This window comes from Phascolarctos cinereus, unplaced genomic scaffold (assembly GCF_003287225.1).
Source record: "Phascolarctos cinereus isolate Bilbo 61053 unplaced genomic scaffold, phaCin_HiC Scaffold_7;HRSCAF=346, whole genome shotgun sequence".
Taxonomy (NCBI): Eukaryota; Metazoa; Chordata; class Mammalia; order Diprotodontia; family Phascolarctidae; genus Phascolarctos; species Phascolarctos cinereus.
In genome coordinates, this window is record NW_027556180.1 from 65,470,019 (window position 1) to 65,489,198 (window position 19,180).

Here is a 19,180-nt window from a genome sequence, read left to right on the forward strand (position 1 = left end):
GATCCCCTCTCCCTTCCTTCAATCTGTTAGGGTTCTCAAATAACAATATATTTCGGTATCTACATGCACGTTGTAATCTCCAACATGTATGCTCATTGACATGAGGGGTTTTTCAAGGTTTGTCTTTGTATCGTCAGCCTAATACATATATACATACATACATACATACATACATACATACATACATACATATATGTGTATATATATATAAATATGTATATATATATATGTATTTTTACTTAGGAGATACTTAATAAAAACACATTAAATTAAATTAAACTGAACTGATATAGCATATCCCTAGCCATATAGTTACTGAAAGTTGGAGCCCAGGCCTTCTGACTCCAAGTTCACTATCCTTGATCTTTCCACAATATTATGGCTACCTCCTTACCTATATGGGACATATTTTCAGAATTGTAGATTAATACGTATGTGTTAATGACAGGTAATATTTTTCCAAAATATTAAGGAAAATATACCTTCCCCCTCTGGTAACCCAGACTACACCAGAATATTATAGACTCTGTGGTCATTATACCATTAACCAATGAGCCACATTGCACAGCTAATTATCCCTTCCACCAACTTATGAGGCAGGCCATATTCAGCTCCAGTGTATATTTTGTTGTTAATCTAACTACTCCTTGTATCAGTGGGTCTTTCTGCTCTAAATTTGTTTTTTTAATCCAATTTTACATGTCTCTTGACCTCTAAGTCCTTCAGGGTTTAAAAATAAATAAATGTTTGGAGGGTGTAACAAGGGTAAAGGATAGGGCCTTTGTTATGCCATTGCTTTCTGTCATTGAAAAGAAATGAACTTGGGAATGCCTAGATATCACTGAGTTAAGGTCACTTGAAGAAGAGCATAAGTACTTATCACTCATAAAACACTTCATTGCTGTCAAAGTTCATACTTGACATGTACTCTTGGACTGGGCCATTTTAAAGAGAGAGCAAAGACAAAGCTGAAAGGGCTTTTAGAAAAAAAAAAACAGAAATGAGATGGATGGACGGAAGCCAGCAATAGGCACATAGACTCCAGTCAAACCAAGAGCTACAGGAGTGTGAGCTGGCATCAGGGAAACAATAGTGGCAAAGCAAAAGAAGAATTAATTCATAGACAAGTGGGGGCAATTCCTAGAGTTGGGTTTCTGGACACAGCAGAAGGGTCTTAAGCCAAGACAGAACTAATACTAAAGAACAGAGAAGAACGGAGTTGCAATGTGGAGGGTGAAACCCAGATCTGGTCCTTAACTAGTATTGTGAGTCATGCGAACTATTTACGGCTCAGGGAAAGAGAAGTGACCCTGCAGGAATCCAAGCTCAAGGGGGGCAGCCATAAGACTCTGAGATCATGTAGGTATAGAGGCGATAAAGATCCTTGCTAGAGGTGGACCCTCTCATGACTTTCACTACTTACTTTTATTGAAAAGGCTCAGCTTTAGGACAGTACTATGATTCTAGTATGAGTCTAGAGATGAGACAGAGAAGAGAGACAGACAGGCAGACAGACAGACAGAGAGAGACAGAGAGAGAGACAGAGAGAGAGAGACAGACAGAGAGAGAGAGAGAGAGAGAGAGACAGAGAGAGAGAGAGAGAGAGAGAGAGAGAGAGAGAGAGAGAGAGAGAGAGAGAGAGATGATAGAAAACGTTTAACAATGGCTCTCTAGGGGAAAAATTATACACATGGCATTTTTAGGTTTGCTGAAATATTAACACTTTCTCCATGACTTTCTCAAGTCCAGGTAAACAACAAAATAGTAAATCAATCCCTGATTTATAGCATTTGCCAATTAGATATGTAGAAAAGCAGACAGATACAGATAGCTTATTAAGGACTTAACTATGTGCTAAGCCATTGATGTCAGACTGGAATAGAAATGGATTCCCATGGGATACATATTGACTTAGAAAATCATATATTAATATTATTTATGTCATATTGAATTTTTATATATTTTGTTAAACATTTCCAAATTATATTCTAATCTGGTTCCTAGAGTTTTGGTGGGCTTATGGCCTACAGGCCACAAGTTTAACTTCTCAGTCTGAGCAATATATGGTTAAGGGCTTATCATGTAAGTCAAGCAATAATAGAAATTCAAGCAAGGAAGGCAATCTCTGCTCTGATGAAGCTTTTATTTTGATAGAATAAAACAATGATTAAGGGGAGCTACAAAGTGAAGGTGGGGGCAATTGGCAAGGAGGAGGAAGAGGAAAAGTCAAGAGAATCGAGTTGTGAGTGGAATGGAGTATATCTAAACAATAAACGTGTGTCTGCACATATGTTTATGTATATACACATAGACACATGTGTGTGTGTGTGTGTGTGTGTGTGTGTGTGTGAACTGGAGGCGTGGACATGGGCCAAATTCTGATGTTCCCAGGGGAGACCCCAGAAAAAGGTATGAGCTAAGGAAAGCTTTTATATGACAACCCTCAGGATTAAACCTGGTCCCTATAAACCTCAGTTTTAGTTCTAGGCCACAGGTTGTAAATAAGTAAATCTCTAATTCATAATGATCTTTCCTTCCCAGACCTCTTTCTCCCTCCTCCATATGACCTGACATAGAACTTTATTTGTACCTCTCATGTGTCTTCTTATGTGTTATTCTCCATAAAGATTACCTGTGGTGCTTGTTCACATGCCCATGTGTCCCCTGGAGTATCAGGAATGTCTATCAACCTCCTCACTAAGCCAAGTGTTTTGTACACGATAGGTGCTTAATAAAATCTTTTGGACTGAATTATTGAATTAAATCCATTTGTGATCTCTCTGCTTATTCTCCCACTCACAAGGAGAAAACAATCCACTGGCAGCTCCAATTTCTTCTTTAGTCTGTTCCCTATTAAAATAAAAATTAAATCAAATTAAAAAGTTTCCCACTTTGGGCTTTGCACTTAAGGAGAAGAGAAGAACTTTGTCTTTTAGGAGAGGAGGACTTAAAAAAATAAACAAACCAAATAAATCCAATAAGCCCCCTACTAGCAGTTCCAATTTCTCTTTCCTCTCTTCAACATTTGGGGGAAAAAAGAATTCTCTACTTTCTTAGATTCAGTGCCCTCTTTCTGTATTACATTCAGAAAGAAAAAGAAAAGAAAAAAAACCTTTTCTCAGCTGCTCTGGGATAGTAAAAGCAGAGATCAGGGATTAGGACTTTCATGAAAAAGGGAATTTCATCAGTAATCAATCAACAAATCTCCATTGGGTGTTTCCTGTCTGCCTAGGACTGGTGCAACACACTGAAGCCCTGAGCAAGGAGGAACACAATTCAGACCCTCAGCATAGGTTTGCAAAAATAACCTTTATTCAATGATTGATTCCTGAGACTTTGAAATGGGGGTGGGTGGGAGAGGATGAAAGTACTGAAAACAACTGACAAAAACTGAGCTCCAAAATCAAATTTATATTTCCCATGCCTGACCCTACCATTCATTCCCTGAGAAGTATCCATACCAAGCTATCTGTCAGAGGAGGAAAAGCTCAGGCCCAGTCCATCCACTCATTCATTTCTCCTTTTAACATATACACATATATGTAGGCATATACATATATATGTATGTATATATACACATGAACATGTGAGGCAGTAGCCACACATTTTGTATCTATGTATTATAATGTACATATGTGGATTGCATGCATATATATATATATATATATATATATATATATATATATATATATATATATATATATATATACACATGATGGATGGGTTATGCAAATTCTAAATGAGTGTGTATATACACACCTGTGTGTATATACACACGTATGTATATAATATATACATATATTAAAGTTGTTCTCCCTTTCATGAGAAAAGAGGTTATATTTGTTATATGTATGCTATGTATACATACAATATGTGTACATGCATACATACATGTGTGTATGTGTATGTATTTTGCAATCATTTCATATATACATGTATATATACATATATATGTATATATGTGTTTGTGTATCCCATATACAACCCCTTCATAAAGCTTACAGTCAAAAACAGATAACTATAATCAGATCCAACTAAGGAAGAGACCTCTAGGTTATTTTTCCACATCCCAATATCCATGGGTACACTTTCTCCCCAAACACAGATAGTTCCCCAGACCACAATTTGATTTGTTTCTCAAAACTGAATTTGCCCTAGGCACCAGAATTTTTAGTTATGGTTCTTGATTTAACATTGCATGTATTACATAACAAACCCATTAGAGAGGAACAAGGAAAAAACAAAACCAACCAATTGGGTAAACTACTGGGGAAGAGTCATTACTAGAGGTAGTCAGGAAAAGATTCCATGTAGAAAACAACATTTGCACTGAGTTTTAAAGGTTGAGTAGAAATTCAACAGAGAGAGAAGGGGGAAGGCGAATATTCTATGAGCACAGAATATAATGTAAAAAAGTATAGAGTGAGAATAGTACAGGTTGTTATTGGGGGAACAAAGTAGGTTAGTTTGAATATAAAGGAATAACATGGGATAACATTGTAGAAGTGGGATGGCAGAAGACTTTGGAAAGTCTCGATTGCTAAGAAAATGAATTTGAATTTTACTTGGTAGGCATCGAGAGCCTAAACTTTTTCAATAAAGAATAACTTGAAAAGTTTTATGCATAAGAAAGCTAATTCTAGTGGCAGGTATGTGAAGGAAGAGGGAAGAGTGAAAGACAAACTGCATTTTTGATCAGGGAGAAGGTGTCATATTATCAGAGCTGAGTCTTAGGAAAATGATTTGGGTAGCTTAGAATAAGATGCACTGGGAAATAGTATAGCCAGAAAGACCAATTAACATGTCATTACAGTAGTTCAAGGTAGCCATAATGAGGACTTGAACTAAGATGCTGACCACACTTTTGGAGAGAAAGGAAAAGATTCAAGTGATATAATACAGGTAGAATTGACCAAACCCAGCAACTTACTGGATAATGGGGCACTGGGGAAAGAAGTGTTATTGATGAAAAATGTAGTCAAGGCTGATTCTATGACATTATAAACCTAAGTGACACGGAAGGTGGTGGCATCTTCACCAGAAATAGGGATCTTTGAAAGAACATCATTTTTAGGAGGAAAAAATGACGAGTCCAATTTTGGACACTTTGAATTTAAGATGCTCATGGGGCATACAGGCTGATGTGGGAGTTGCAGGTAGAGATCAGGACAGAATAAAAAGATTTGGGATATCTTCCAAGAAAACCCCAAATGGGGTCATGAAGAGCTGAACATGACCAAAATGACTGAACAGCAACAATAGAAGTAATCCCTTTTCCTTCCCCACATTTGATTGTAGGCTCCTTTAGGGCAAGAACTGCTTTGCCTTTGGTTTTGTAACACCAGGGCCTACCTAGCAGTGTCTTTGCGAGTGGCATGCTAAATGAAATGGAAGAATCAGGGATCTTAAGCACAAGTGGGAGGCACTGTGGAGAAGTGAAGGGAATAGTGGGTTGGGGACCAGAGACCCTGGGCTTGAATCTTTACCCTTTTACTACCTGGTGAACATCAGGCAAATACCTTAGCCTCCTTGATTATCAGTTTTCTCATCTGCTAAATGACAAGATTGGACAAGATTGCCTCTGCAGCTTTTCTTAGTGCAAGATCCTCTGAATTTTTTTTTTCTGCAAGAGGGGATGAGCTCAGCACCGTTCCACTGGCCATTCCTCCTGTTAAAAGAAATCCCTATAAAAAAGCATCTAAGCACTCAATGGAGTTGAAAAGTGACCTTCTCACCTTTTTCAGAACAGGGCCAAAGGGCATCAGCCAAAGTTTGTGAAACTGAGGCTCGTAGCCTGTGAAGCCAGGCGTTTGAACGAACAAAGAAGTTTCCGCGGGGAATCCTCTAATCTGGCTCATATGCTTGGAAATCCTTCAGGAAGCTCTTTTTAAAAGATATACCACTTCTGCTCTAGTTTGCATCACCATTTCGTTTAATTATTATTCATAATTGTGAAATAATTAGATAAAACGATGATGTAAACCCCAGTGGAAAATAGACATCTTTTAAGAAGACTGATGCTTTTCGTCACTTAAAAGGGGGAGAATATAACTTACTGGGGAAAAATCTAATTAGAAAAGCAGACACATCTTCTCCCTCTCCTCATATTTCAGGCAAGCTGGCAACTGCTCAGAAATGATCAGAGAGTGGCCTATTTCTCAAGGACCCCAGGAGAGCATGGTAATTTAAATCATCATCTCAGGAAAGAGCCTTGAGCGCTCGCCTTTGGCGTTTTATGATCTTCCGGCTGGAGAGCCGCTTGGCTCTCTGCGTTGGCATGGCCACACTAACAATAGCTGAAGGAAAACCCAGGTCACCCCTACACCAAGATGAAGTCGGAAGTCCTGCCAAGAGAAACACATTTGAGTGAGGAGACAGAAATATTTAAGACGATGTTGTTCCTGAGCAGAACGAAAACAATACTCCTCTCCAAAGTTACAAATCGCCTTCCAGAAGAATAAGGGAGTGGAACGAGAAGTAATTTGGGGCTTTTCAGATTTGGGCTCTGTCTGAATTCCCAAACCTCAAAACCCTTAAGTAAGTATGGATCCCTGTTCTTACTTAGGCATTTTAATGTTGAGAAATTACCTTCCTTGGAGCGTGTTTTGGTTTTTTACATTGTCGAAAGTGGTTCCACTAGAATAAGTCCTGTCTAAATATCCTCTCTTTGGGAGTAGAGCAGGCTTATCCCTCTTGATAAGGTTGGACTGGACTACTGGGTTTGCTTAGAGAAGGAAAGGGAGAGGAATGTGGTCGGCCCATGCGCTAATGAGCTCTAATTCAGCTTTCAGCCACTTGGTTCAGCCGGAGCTATGACTTTTCCAGAGCTTTGCCTCAATGGGCAGCCTCAGTGCAAAGTCAGACTTCTAAGAATTAGTTTCCAGCTAAAATCCAAGATGAGGTAAGAATGTACAGGGAGTTTAGATACACACACACACACACACACACACACACACCACACACACACACAGCCAGCCTGACTACCCATTATTCTATTCTGAAGAGAAAGTAATGCCTTTCGAAGTTTTTCTTAAAAATATATGATTCAAGGGTTCCTCCATCCAGGGCCATCTTCCTGACAGTTGCTATGCCTCAGAAGCAACACCCCAGACGAGTTGAGCTTTTTCAATTCTAAAACTCCTGGCCTAGAAGCCACACTTTACTGGACAGATAGTCCACTATCTAGGCATGATTCCAATTATGATTCACTTTGCTGTCTAGCTGTCTCCTCACTAGACATATGTTTCAGTGCACAGAACATTGGGCTTGGAGTCAGGAAGCCCTGGGTTCAAAACCAGCCTCTGATACTTATTAGCTGTATGGTTCTGAGCAACTAATTTAACTTCTGTTCATCTCAGTTTCCTTATATGTAAAATGGGGATAATAATAGCACCTTTCTCCCAGGGTTCTTGTCAGAATAAAATGAGTTAACATTGGTAAAGTACTTAAAAAAATTGCCTGGCACGTAAGAAATGCTAAAGAAATCCTTATGTCCTTTCTTCCTTCCTTCTTTCTTTCCTTTCTTTCCTCCTCCCTCCCTCATTCTTCCTCTCCCTCCCCCTTCTCTCTCTGCCTCCCTCCTCCCTTTCCTTTTCCCTCCTCCTTCCTGTCTTCCTTCCTCCATTTTCCCCTTTCCCTTCTTTCCCTCCTCCTTCCTCCTTCCTTCTATTCCTTCTCTCCCTCTTTCCCTCTCTTCCTCTCCCTCCTTCTGTCTCTCCCTTCTTTGCTTCCTTTCTTCCTTGCTTTCTTCCTCCCTTTCTCTGTTCCTTCCTCCCTCCCTTCTTTCCTTCCTCTCTCCCTCCTTCTTTTCCTTCCTTCCTTCCTTCCTTCCTTCCTTCCATCCTTCCTTCCCCCCTCCCTCCCTTTCTCCTTTCATTCTTTCTATGCATTTCTATGTCCTCTGCTTCTCCTGCTTTCCAATTTTGTAACAATAATCTAATTAACTCTGTCACTGCTCCTGGAAAGGGTATACTTATCTACTCCCTTATGACTTCACTCATCATCCCCATAACTCTCAGAACCAATATATCCTTCTCTGGCCACAATTTCCCTGTTGGCTCTAATCTAAAATCTGAATGTCTATTTGACATTTACAGTTCTCCATAACCTGGCCCCTTCCTACCTTTCTCTGTTTACTTTATTCCCTACCTCTGTCCTGAGGCCTATACTCCTGATTGGTGGTTGCTATCCATGGCACCATTGCATGAGGAATCTCAGTCATGCTCATTATCTCCTCCTCCTGACTCCTTCCCCTGGCTTCTCCACCTCCTCATCAGCCACCTTACCTCCTCGAAAATACCTTCCCCTCTGACTCTGTCCCATTTCCTCCAGCTTCCTCTTATGTTGTGTCTTCCCTTCCTAGAATGTAAGCTTCTTGGGGATAGGTACTGTCTTCTTTGCTCGCATTTGTAACCTCAGTGATTAGCATAATGCCTAGCACACAGAAAACAGGGGTCAAGCCTTGAATATGAAGCTTGGGGATCTTCCTTCCCCTCAATAATAACACAGCAATCTGAAATTAATATGAATCTGCATATATCCCCTAGACTAACCATATCTAAGGGGGCAAGCAGAGAGATATAATTCTAGCCTGGTGCCCCCTCTCTCTAAAGAGAAAAGAGCAAGTTCCAGCCATAGCCTCCTCCTGGAAGAATGAAAGTCTTCTTTGGGGAAGGATGGGGGAAAGAAAAAGATAGAGATGACTAATACATCTCCCTTTTAGTCACACAATGTTAAGCCCTTGGTACATGTAGGGGGAGCTTCTGTCTACATGGGGCCTCACTGTACACAGACCCATACTACATGTGGTCCTCTGCACATGTGTGTGTGCCCACACATGTATATTCATGTATATAAATACATGTGCATGTAGAATTTGCATGAATCAATAAACATTTATTAAGTACCTACTATGTGCAAGGCACTGTGCTAAGCACTGGGGATACAAAAGGAGACAAAAGACAGTCCTGACCTCCAGGAGCTTGCAGTCTCATGAGGGAGACTACATGCAGACACATACAAACAAAACAAGCTATAAACAGGACAAATAGGAAATAGATAACAGAGCATTGGAATTAAGAAGTGTTGGGGGTGCATACCCTTTGACCCAGCAATAGCACTTCTAGGGCTGTATCCCAAAGAGATCATACAAATGGGAAAAGGACTCACATGTACAAAAATATTCATGGCAGCTCTTTTTGTGGTGGCAAAGAATTAGAAACTGAGGGAATGTCCATCAATTGGAATGGCTGAACAAGTTGTGGTATATGAACGTAAAGGAATACTATTGTGCTATAAGAAATGATGAACAGTATGACTTCAGAAAAACCTGGAAAGACTTGTATGGTCTGATGCTGAGCGAAGTGAGCAGAACCAAGAGAACGTTGTACACAACAGCCACATTGTGTGATGACTAATATGATAAACTTAACCATTCGCAGCAATACAAGGATCTAAGACATCTCCAAAAGCCTTGTGATGAAAAATACTATCCACATCCAAAGAAAGAACTATGGAGTTTGAATGCAGATCAAAGCACACTATTGCTATTTTTTTCTCTTTTGTTGAGTTTTGTTTCATCTTTCTGTTGATTCCTCCTATTGGCTGTAATTCTTACTTACAACATCAGTAATGGGAAAATATGTTTAATAGGAACGTATATGTATAGCCTACATCAGATTGTATGCCATCTTGGGGACCATGGTGGGGAGGAAGGGGGAGAAAAATTTTAAACTCAAAAGCATATGGAAGTGATTGTTGATAAATCAAAATAAATTAATAAAAAAATGAAAAAATTATACCAAGTTCAAAACTCTTTGTAAGTGTAAGCATCCAGGTCCATTTAATGCAGTCAAGCTAGAAGATGGCAGAATGCTATGTTTGAAAATATAAGGGAGGTCTTTTGGAAAAAATAAAAAAAAGAAGTGTTGGGGAAGGCTTCCTGCAGAAGGTGGGATTTTACCTGGGATCTAAAGGAAGCCAGGGAGGTCAAAAGTCAGAGGAGAGATAGGGGAACATTCCAAGCATAAGAGAGAGCCAGAGGAAGTGCCCAAAGTTAGAGATATCATGTTACACATATATGTGTATAGATACACATAATGTAAATATAAATATATATATATATATAATATATAAAAACATGTGTATACATATATACATAAATGTAGATCTTGTATATATCTGGTAATTTACATATTGTCTTTTCTATTAGCATATAAGCTCCTAGAAGGGAGGATTTTCTTCTTTTTTTTTCACTCCCTTTGTGTCCCTAGGGTTTAGCATAGCACCTGACATGTAATAAATGCTTGATTAATGCTTGTTATGCAAGTTGTATACATGCGTACAAGTATAAAAGCCATGTAACATGAGCAAAAGATGGATTGAAAGCTAGCCTCAGAAGCAAGAAAATCCAAATTGCTTGGGCTCCAATACAGACTTATTGTGTTACTTTGGGTAAGTCACTGAGACTCCCTGTGCCCTCAGACAACTCTCTAAGACTAAACTGCAGAAGAAATCTATCTTCATTAGTAGGAAAATTTCCTCACTTTTGCCCCCACTGCAAATAATAGTTATTAGTATCTATTTACTGAAGAGGACTTTTAATTTGATTCAGCAAACATTCATTAAGCATCTACTATATTTAAAGTATCATATTAGTATCTGGAGATAGGAAGAGGGGGGAAAACCAAGATCAGCCCTGACCTCAAATAACTTACATTCTACTTTGAGAAAAGTAATAATTATTATTATAATTAATTCAAATAACTAATAAACTCTCTCCTCCCTTCAAAATAACATAGAGGAATTTGCTGTGTACCTAATTCATGTAACATAGATTTCTGTATGGTTCAACTTATAGCTTTCCCTTCCTTCTTCCTTTCCTTCCTTCCTTCCTTTCTTCCTTCCTTCCTTCCTTCCTTCCTTCCTTCCTTCCTTCCTTCCTTCCTTCCTTTCTTCCTTCCTTCCTTCCTTTCTTTCTTCCTTTCTTTCTTCCTTCCTTCCTTCCTTCCTTTCTTCCTTCCTTCCTTCCTCCTTCTTTCTTTCTTTCTTCTTCCTTCCTTCCTTCCTTCCTTTCTTCCTTCCTTCCTTCCTTCCTTCCTTTCTTCCTTCCTTCCTTTCTTCCTTCCTTCCTTTCTTCCTTCCTTCCTTCCTTCCTTCCTTCCTTCCTTCCTTCCTTCCTTCCTTCCTTTCTTCCTTCCTTCCTTCCTTTCTTCCTTTCTTCCTTCCTTCCTTCCTTCCTTCCTTCCTTCCTTCCTTCCTTCCTTTCTTTCATTCTTTCTTTCTTCCTTTCTTCCTTCCTTCCTTCTTTCTTCCTTCCTTCCTTCCTTTCTTTCTTAATTCAAATAACTAATAAACTCTCTCCTCCCTTCAAAATAACATAGAGGAATTTGCTGTGTACCTAATTCATGTAACATAGATTTCTGTATGGTTCAACTTATAGCTTTCCCTTCCTTCTTCCTTTCCTTCCTTCCTTCCTTCCTTCCTTCCTTCCTTCCTTCCTTCCTTCCTTCCTTTCTTTCTTTCTTCCTTCCTTCTTTCCTTCTTTCCTTCTTTTCCCACTTCTGGGGAAGCCTTCTCCCTCTTGAAAGCCTGTTCTTTGAAGTCCTCCATATTATTTCTTCAACTTAACTTTTCAGTCTAATTTCATGCTACTCCATTATTTATTGAATTGGATGATTTCAAGTAAAAATGTTGCTTTTTCCCTTTTCTCTCCTTAACCTGGGTCATCTAGATGATTCAATTAATCTTCTACTTGATTACACTTATTTTGGCATACTCAGTATGTACTATACACTCTTTCTGCTCATAGCTTTAGTAACAACAACAAAAAGAATTTCAAACTAAAGGAGATAGAGCTTTGTTGTTGTTGTTGTTGTTTTTAACATATATCCCTTGCTGATAAGTTGTGGTGCACTAAGGTAAATATTTAACCACCAACTCACCAGAAAATAAAATTGAAGTACATATGTCATACTTTTAAATTTAATCTAGTTTATTATTAACAATTACTCTATTACTTTCATGGGTCTAAACAATCTTCAAAACAATAAATCAAGCCCTGATTTATTGCATTAACCAATTTCCAAGGGATAATACTCACAATGAAAAATTAACTATTGGTGGTCTCATTGCAGGTGGCTCCAGCACACCTCTGCCATTCACAGAGGTCCTGAGAAATAACAACCCCAATAATCAACATTTTCCTTCAGATTTGGGGAGGTTCAGAATTCTGAATCCTAGCATCTATTGGAGCAACTTTCTCATTGTTTCTTTAGGGTCCATGTCATGGAATCATCTTCCATCTAAGATGGCTTTGTAAGTGATAACTAGAAGAACTAAATGCTCTTTAGCAGGGTTTCCAAAAGAACCTTCCTTCTATTACGTTACCTACTATAGCAAAAAATTAGGGAGAGGTTCCAGGTCAAGCATTATTTAATACTTCTGGAAGTATGTGAATACCTCCCCCAATACATACATACATACATGCATATATGTACACACACTTATGAATAGGAATAATGTAGTATTCAGCTGGAGATGAAAGACAGTATAGCATTCTCAATACACGTTCAATTTGGCCATCAGGAAGATCTGCGTTCAAATATTGCCTCCAATTCAATGTGATCAAAATAGAAATTATTATTTTCCTCCTTTAAACTCATTCCTCCTCTTAACTTTTTTATTTTTGTCAAGAGCACCAACATTCTTCTGGTCACCCAGGTTCACAACCTATGAGAAATCCTTGACTTTTCATGCTGACTTAGTCCCCAGACCCAATCAACTTCTAAGTTCTCTTGATTTTACCTCCATAGTATTACTCACCCCCACATTCCTCTCTGCTCATGCCAAAACCATCCTCATTCAGATTCTCATTACCTCTTACTTGGAAAATTACAATAACCTTCTAATTAATCTAACTTTCTCAAGTCTTTCCCTTTTTCCAATGTATATTCCACACAGCTATCAAACTGACATTTCTAAAGCACAACTCTGATTTTGTACTCCCTTACTTATGAAACTTCTTCTTCAGTCATTTTTAGTTGTATCTGATTCTTCATGAACCCTTTTAGGGGTTTCCTTAGCAAAGACACTGGAATGGTTTGTTATTTCCTTCTCCAGTTCATTTTACAGATGAGGAAACTGATCCAAACAAGGTTAATTGACTTGCCCAGGGTCACACAGTTAGTAAGTGTCTGAGGCCAGATTTGAACTCAGGAAGATGAGTCTTCCTGATTCCAGGCTCTATCCAGACTCTATCCACTGTGCCATCTAGCCACCAGTGGCTCCCTATTGCTGCTAGTCTCTAATCTGCCTTAGTGGAAGGAGTTTCCATGCTTGAAGGACCCTACATCAATGGAGTTACCAGTCTAGATCAGGAAGGGATGATGCTAAAGACAGTTGTTCACATTGTCACATTATCAGGATTAATTAATTCATGTCATGTTCATAGAAAGTCATCTATAAACTTGATGAGCCTCCTTTTTTGTAGAAGTAGAATCAGGGCACAGTTCAAAGTGTGGCAGAAATCCAAAATTGGTGACAAGAAGTATCTGACATCTATAGCCCTGTGTACAGACTTTTAGAACTGTTGTTATAACAAAGCTGCCTTTCTAATCTATGATCCAGGTGCTTAGAGAACCAGAATCAATGATGCCAAGGGTATATTTTTCAATCCCCATAGGGGTAACTAATTCTACTTTTTTTCCATGAACTCTAGATCCCTAGACCTGTGGTCCTTCACCTGCTTATGGTCATATGAAGGATAAAGCTAAGAGAGAGAGTATGGATGGATCAGTACAAAGCCATCTACATGAATTACATGAATTATAATCCCTCCTGGTCAATCTTTTAGCTTCTTGTACACAAGACCACAGGTTGTGATTTTCTTCTAACATCATTTCCACAAAAACCTGATTCTTAACTGGCCTATTACAAGGTTATTGTTGTTTACACTTTGTTAAGTCTACTCTATTGTGTTCAGTATGTAATGTTTGGAAACAAATAATACCGATTTTTTTCCTGGGGTAATTCTTGAGTAATTAGTGTCATGGTTGCATAAATGCTTTTTGAAATGAAGAGAAAAATTATTTTAAAGAGTTTGTTTTTATTCTCCCTTTGTTGAAGTATGGTTTAATGTTTATTATCATAATTTCTGATTGCTATTGCACAACTTCAAGTGATGCATTCTTTCCTCAGCAAGCTATTATTTGGCTCACATCCCCATTTTGTGCATTAATATCACTCAAGGTTATACAATAACAATCAGAAATTATGATAATAAACATCAAACCACATTTCAACAGAAAAGAGCAAAACAAACTCTTTCGTATGTGGAATTTCTTTTTATTACCATAGCATCTTATGCTTCAGTGACATTTTAATTGCCAAGAAATTACCCAAGAAAATATGTAATTGTTTCTAGCAACTGACAGTGATTCTATATGCAACACCTTTTATAAGCTCTAGGAATTGCCCCCATGTGATCTTTTAACCCTACCTTTTAGATTTAATTGATTGCATTCTGTTTTTAAACTAAAGTTTGATTAAAACACAATTACTAAAGTGCATAAGCAATTTGTGTTGGGTTGTGTCCTGTTTCAATGACCCTGAAAACAATTTTGATAATGACCACTATTACCATGATTACCTTGATGGATTTACAGTGATTATATCTATTTCCCACCCTACTCCCATGTAAAAATATTTACTTTCTCTGAATGGTTTTATTAATCATCCAGAAATTTCATAGTTCATTGAGAAGAAGTGCATTTCCTAAGTGGTTACCCAAAAGTTTTAGCATTCTTCTCTCATTTCATTATCATGCACTAAGAGAAGTAAAGAAAACATTAGCTTTTAGAGAGATGGAACTATTCTAAAGGGACCTTAGTAAGGTCCATTCCATCTCTCAAGTTCTGTGATTCTGTGGAATATAATAGATCCATTCACTACATTAAAAATTGATTACAAAAGTATGAAGTTTCTCTACTGCCTGTTTATTCACTTGACTCTGATCTAATCAAAAGAACTTTTGTACATTAACCAAGAAAACTCTGAGATCAGTAAAACTCTCCTGGATTGCTCCAGGGAAGCTCTGCTGTCTGTCAGTTCTTCACCCCATTCCCAGGTTGCAGTGGATTGGATTATCCTTTTTATGAGTTCTTGGTCACCAAGCTCTATCCATTCTGAAGGTGACAGGTGAGCAGGTAGCACAGAAGACAATGATTTCTTAAGAGTATTGTATAAATATAACCATACATGCACATAGACTTATCATAGGATTTACCACTACAAGTACTGGGAGAAAATGTAGCCTAACTCATTCATTAATAAATTATTCAATTACATGAGGTAATATTTCTAAAGCACTTAGCACAGTATCAAGGACATATAATGGGCTATAAAAATGCCATCCATCTATTATCATCATTATTAAATTAATTAATTTAAATTTAAATAAACAAAACATAATACATCTGACATTCTTTCCTTGACAGAAAGACTGGGATCAGAGATAGCCTGAACCTTAGAGTTCACTTGGCACGAGTTCTTAACCTTTTTTTGTGTGTGTGCCGTGGACTATGTTGCGATTCTGGGGAAGCCTATGGACCCCTTCTCAGAATAATGTTTTAATGTTTGAATCAATATTTAATGAATTTAATTTACTATATTATTAATATATTATATATTTATATGTTATATTGATATATTAATATATTAATAAATTAAATTAATGTCTAATAACATAAAAGGCATAGGATTGTTGAAATACAACTATTAAAATATTAAAAAACAAATTCACAGATGATTCTCAATCCACGGGTCTTTTGCAGTAAGCTACATTAGAATCTTTGACTTTGAATAGTGGAAATAAGTGTGCTGAGTGCTTTCTGTAGTGCATGTCTGCTCTTTAAAGTTATCGCTACACTTCCTCAGGAGGAAGCCTCAGCTAGAGAGAGACCTGAATGAATGAGCCTCATTAAGCTGAAAGATTGGCCATGCCTCAGGATCCTGCTTCATGCAGTATTCTATAGTAAGTCTTATTCAATGCTTGAAATCGCTGGGCTGCCATAGCCTTGAGAGAGGTTTCTTTGACATGTAAGAGACAATATGGATGGAGCTGATGAGTTGGGACTAAGGTATTCACTAGGCATTTGCTAAAAACATCACTACAGTGCCTTTGCACGCTCTTCATGCATACAACACACAGAGGAATTCATACACACAAATAAGAACATAGACACACAGAGCACATAGCATGTGCCCTGAAGTTGTCATTGCAAGGCAATTTTCATTTCATTTGTCCCATTCATTTGTGTGTACATGTACCTGCTTATGTGTGTGTGCATACACATGAACTTTCTTCTTGGTACAGAGTAACAATTATCTTTAAATTATATATGGTGAAGGAGAATGAACAGTGAATGGATGGCTTGAAAATATAAGACTTGTTTTCTGTTAGATTGTGAGCTCCTTGAGGGGCAGGGGATGTCTTGCTTCTTTTTGTATTCCCAGTGTTTAGCATGATGCCTGGCACATAGTAGGTGCTTAATAAATATTGATTGATAGATTTTTAATACTCCAGACCTGTGATTGTATTCATGCAAGGAAATACTGCTGAGGAAACACTTACCAATTTAAGTCTGCACCAGTTACACAATTGATAGATATAGAAATTTGTGTGAATCATTAGACTTGAAATGCAGCCAGTAGGTATTAAGAGAAAGACTTGAGGTTATCCTGACAGTAAGGCCACCATGCTGCCCCTTCCCTTTTTCCTTTCTTTCTTCCCTCCCCTCCCCTCTCCCTTCTCCTCTTCTGTCCTCTCCTGTCCTCTCCTGTCCTCTCTTGTCCTCTCTTGTCCTCTCCTCTCCTCTTCTCTTCTCTTCTCTTCTCTTCTCTTCTCTTCTCTTCTCTTCTCTTCTCTTCTCTTCTCTTCTCTTCTCTTCTCCCTTTCGTCCCTTCTCTCTGTCTCTCTCTGTCTCTCTCTCTCTGTCTCTCTCTCTCTCTCTCTCTCTCTCTCTGTCTCTCTCTCTGTCTCTCTCTCTCTCTCTCTCTCTCTCTCTCTCTGTCTCTCTCTCTCTCTCTCTCTCTCTCTCTCTCTCTCTCTCTCTCTCTCTCTCTGTCTGTCTCTTTCTCCCCTTTTTTTTACTAAAGAAATTTGAGGGTCTCTGCTTTCTACTTGTCTTAGACTTTAAACCTGACAGGAAAAAAAAATGAGCACAGATGTGGCATGACCAGGAGATAAGAACAGGAATCACGTAACACAAAAAGCATTTGATTTTGGACCTGAGTTTGAAAGCTGCTTTTGCTGACTTTGCAGAACTATCCCACCCCCAGTTCTCTTCTATAAAAATGCTCATCTCCTAAGTCCCTTTTAACTTGAAATCCTATGACCTGGTGACCTTCGCACTTTTCATGGGAGCAGGTCACCATGAGAAATGGGGGCAAGACAACCATGAACAAAGCTCTTCTAATTCTATAGAGAAAGGGGAGAAAGTCTCCCCTTCCATAAACCCAGAGGAAGGGTTTTCTTTCATGGGTGTATGACAGCCCACCTCCTGACCCATCAGGCCACAGTCCAAGGATCAGGCTCTGTAGTCACAGCCCTGCTAAAATTATTTCTCACTCAGCTGCCCACCTAGTGTGAAGAGAGACACAATTCAAGCCAGTACCCTGCAAATAACACAGAATGGGAGTTATTATTCCCGATATTGTGTTCAGTTATTTTTGTCAGGCTATCATAGGGTCCAATATTTAAGTCTGAGGTTCGTTGTGAACAAAGAAAATCCATCAAAAACTGAATATCTCAAGAGAAATACTTTCAAGGCTTTCATTACCAACTGACAGAGAAGGATAAAATTGTGTAGTTTTCTGATGTCCTGGTGTCCCTGTACACATTTCAAGTGAACTGATTCTTTTATTTTTTTCATAATAGCTTCTATATCTTCTATAGTAAGACTGAGAAGACTCTTATTTTAGGTTTTATACATATATGTCTCTCTACAGTTCTTTACTAAGTGGATAGAGTGCTGGACTCAGGGTCAGGAAGACCAGCGTTTGAATCCCAACCCAGGCATTGACTGTGTGACCTCTATGGGCCTCAGGCAATTCTTTAGGAATCCTGTATTAAGATAGACTTCTTGTGATCTCTGTAAGTGGAGAGATTTCCTCTAAAATTTCTCTCATATGAGCAAAGATGAGCAAAGAGAGGCATGTGAGGTAAGTAAGTCACTCAAGAGTGTAGAGCTGAGAGTGTAACAGCAGAGTTTTTGCCTCCTAGGCTGTTGCTCTTTCCCTGTGGATCGTGGTAAGACATTCACTGCCCTTAATTCCTAAAACACTCAATCTATTTCCAAATTCTCTTGTCCACCTTTATCTTGGATTCTTTTTTTTTCTTTTCTTCTCCTAGAAAGAGGAGAAACCTAATGGATAAAACTTAAAAGAAAAATACCCTTTGGAATGTGTATTAAAATGCACAGTAATTTTAAAAATTCAGGTGGCATAACCAATTCCATTATTCATTTTGCATTTTCCATATAGTTTTTTCCACTTCGTTTCTATAAACTATTGACCTTCATGAGTTATGACTTCTTAAATTCTACTAAACAAGCAAACAAAACAATTAATCTTTAACAATTCAATGTTTCTCCAAAAAATAAAACAAATGAATAGGTTGAAAGTTATTTTTCCTCTATGGACTTCAAGGACTGATTTGTTGGAATTAATCACCTCTGGAGTTTTTGTAGCTTGCTAGGATATACAGTTGGAAGGGACCTTAGAGAACATGATATACAAGCGATTCTCATGTGTGAGGAAATTAAAACCCTGTGAGTTTAAATTACATTTAAAGTCACACAGATAGAAAGAGCTAGGATTTGAATTCTTGTGGTATTGCATGTCTCTACCCCACCTTGGAGGACAGCTAGGTAGCACAGTGAATACAGCATGTGGCTTGGAGTCAGGAAGACACTACTTCCTGAGTTCCAATCTGACCTCAGGCACTTACTACCTGGGTGACCTGGGCAAGTCGCTTAACCCTGTTTGCCTCAGTTTCCTCATCTGTAAAATGAGCTGGAAAAGGAAATGGCAAATCACTCCATTATCTCTGCCAAGAGAACCCCAAATGGGGTCACAAAGAATTGGACATGACTGAAATGACTAAAACAACAAGAAGAACAAT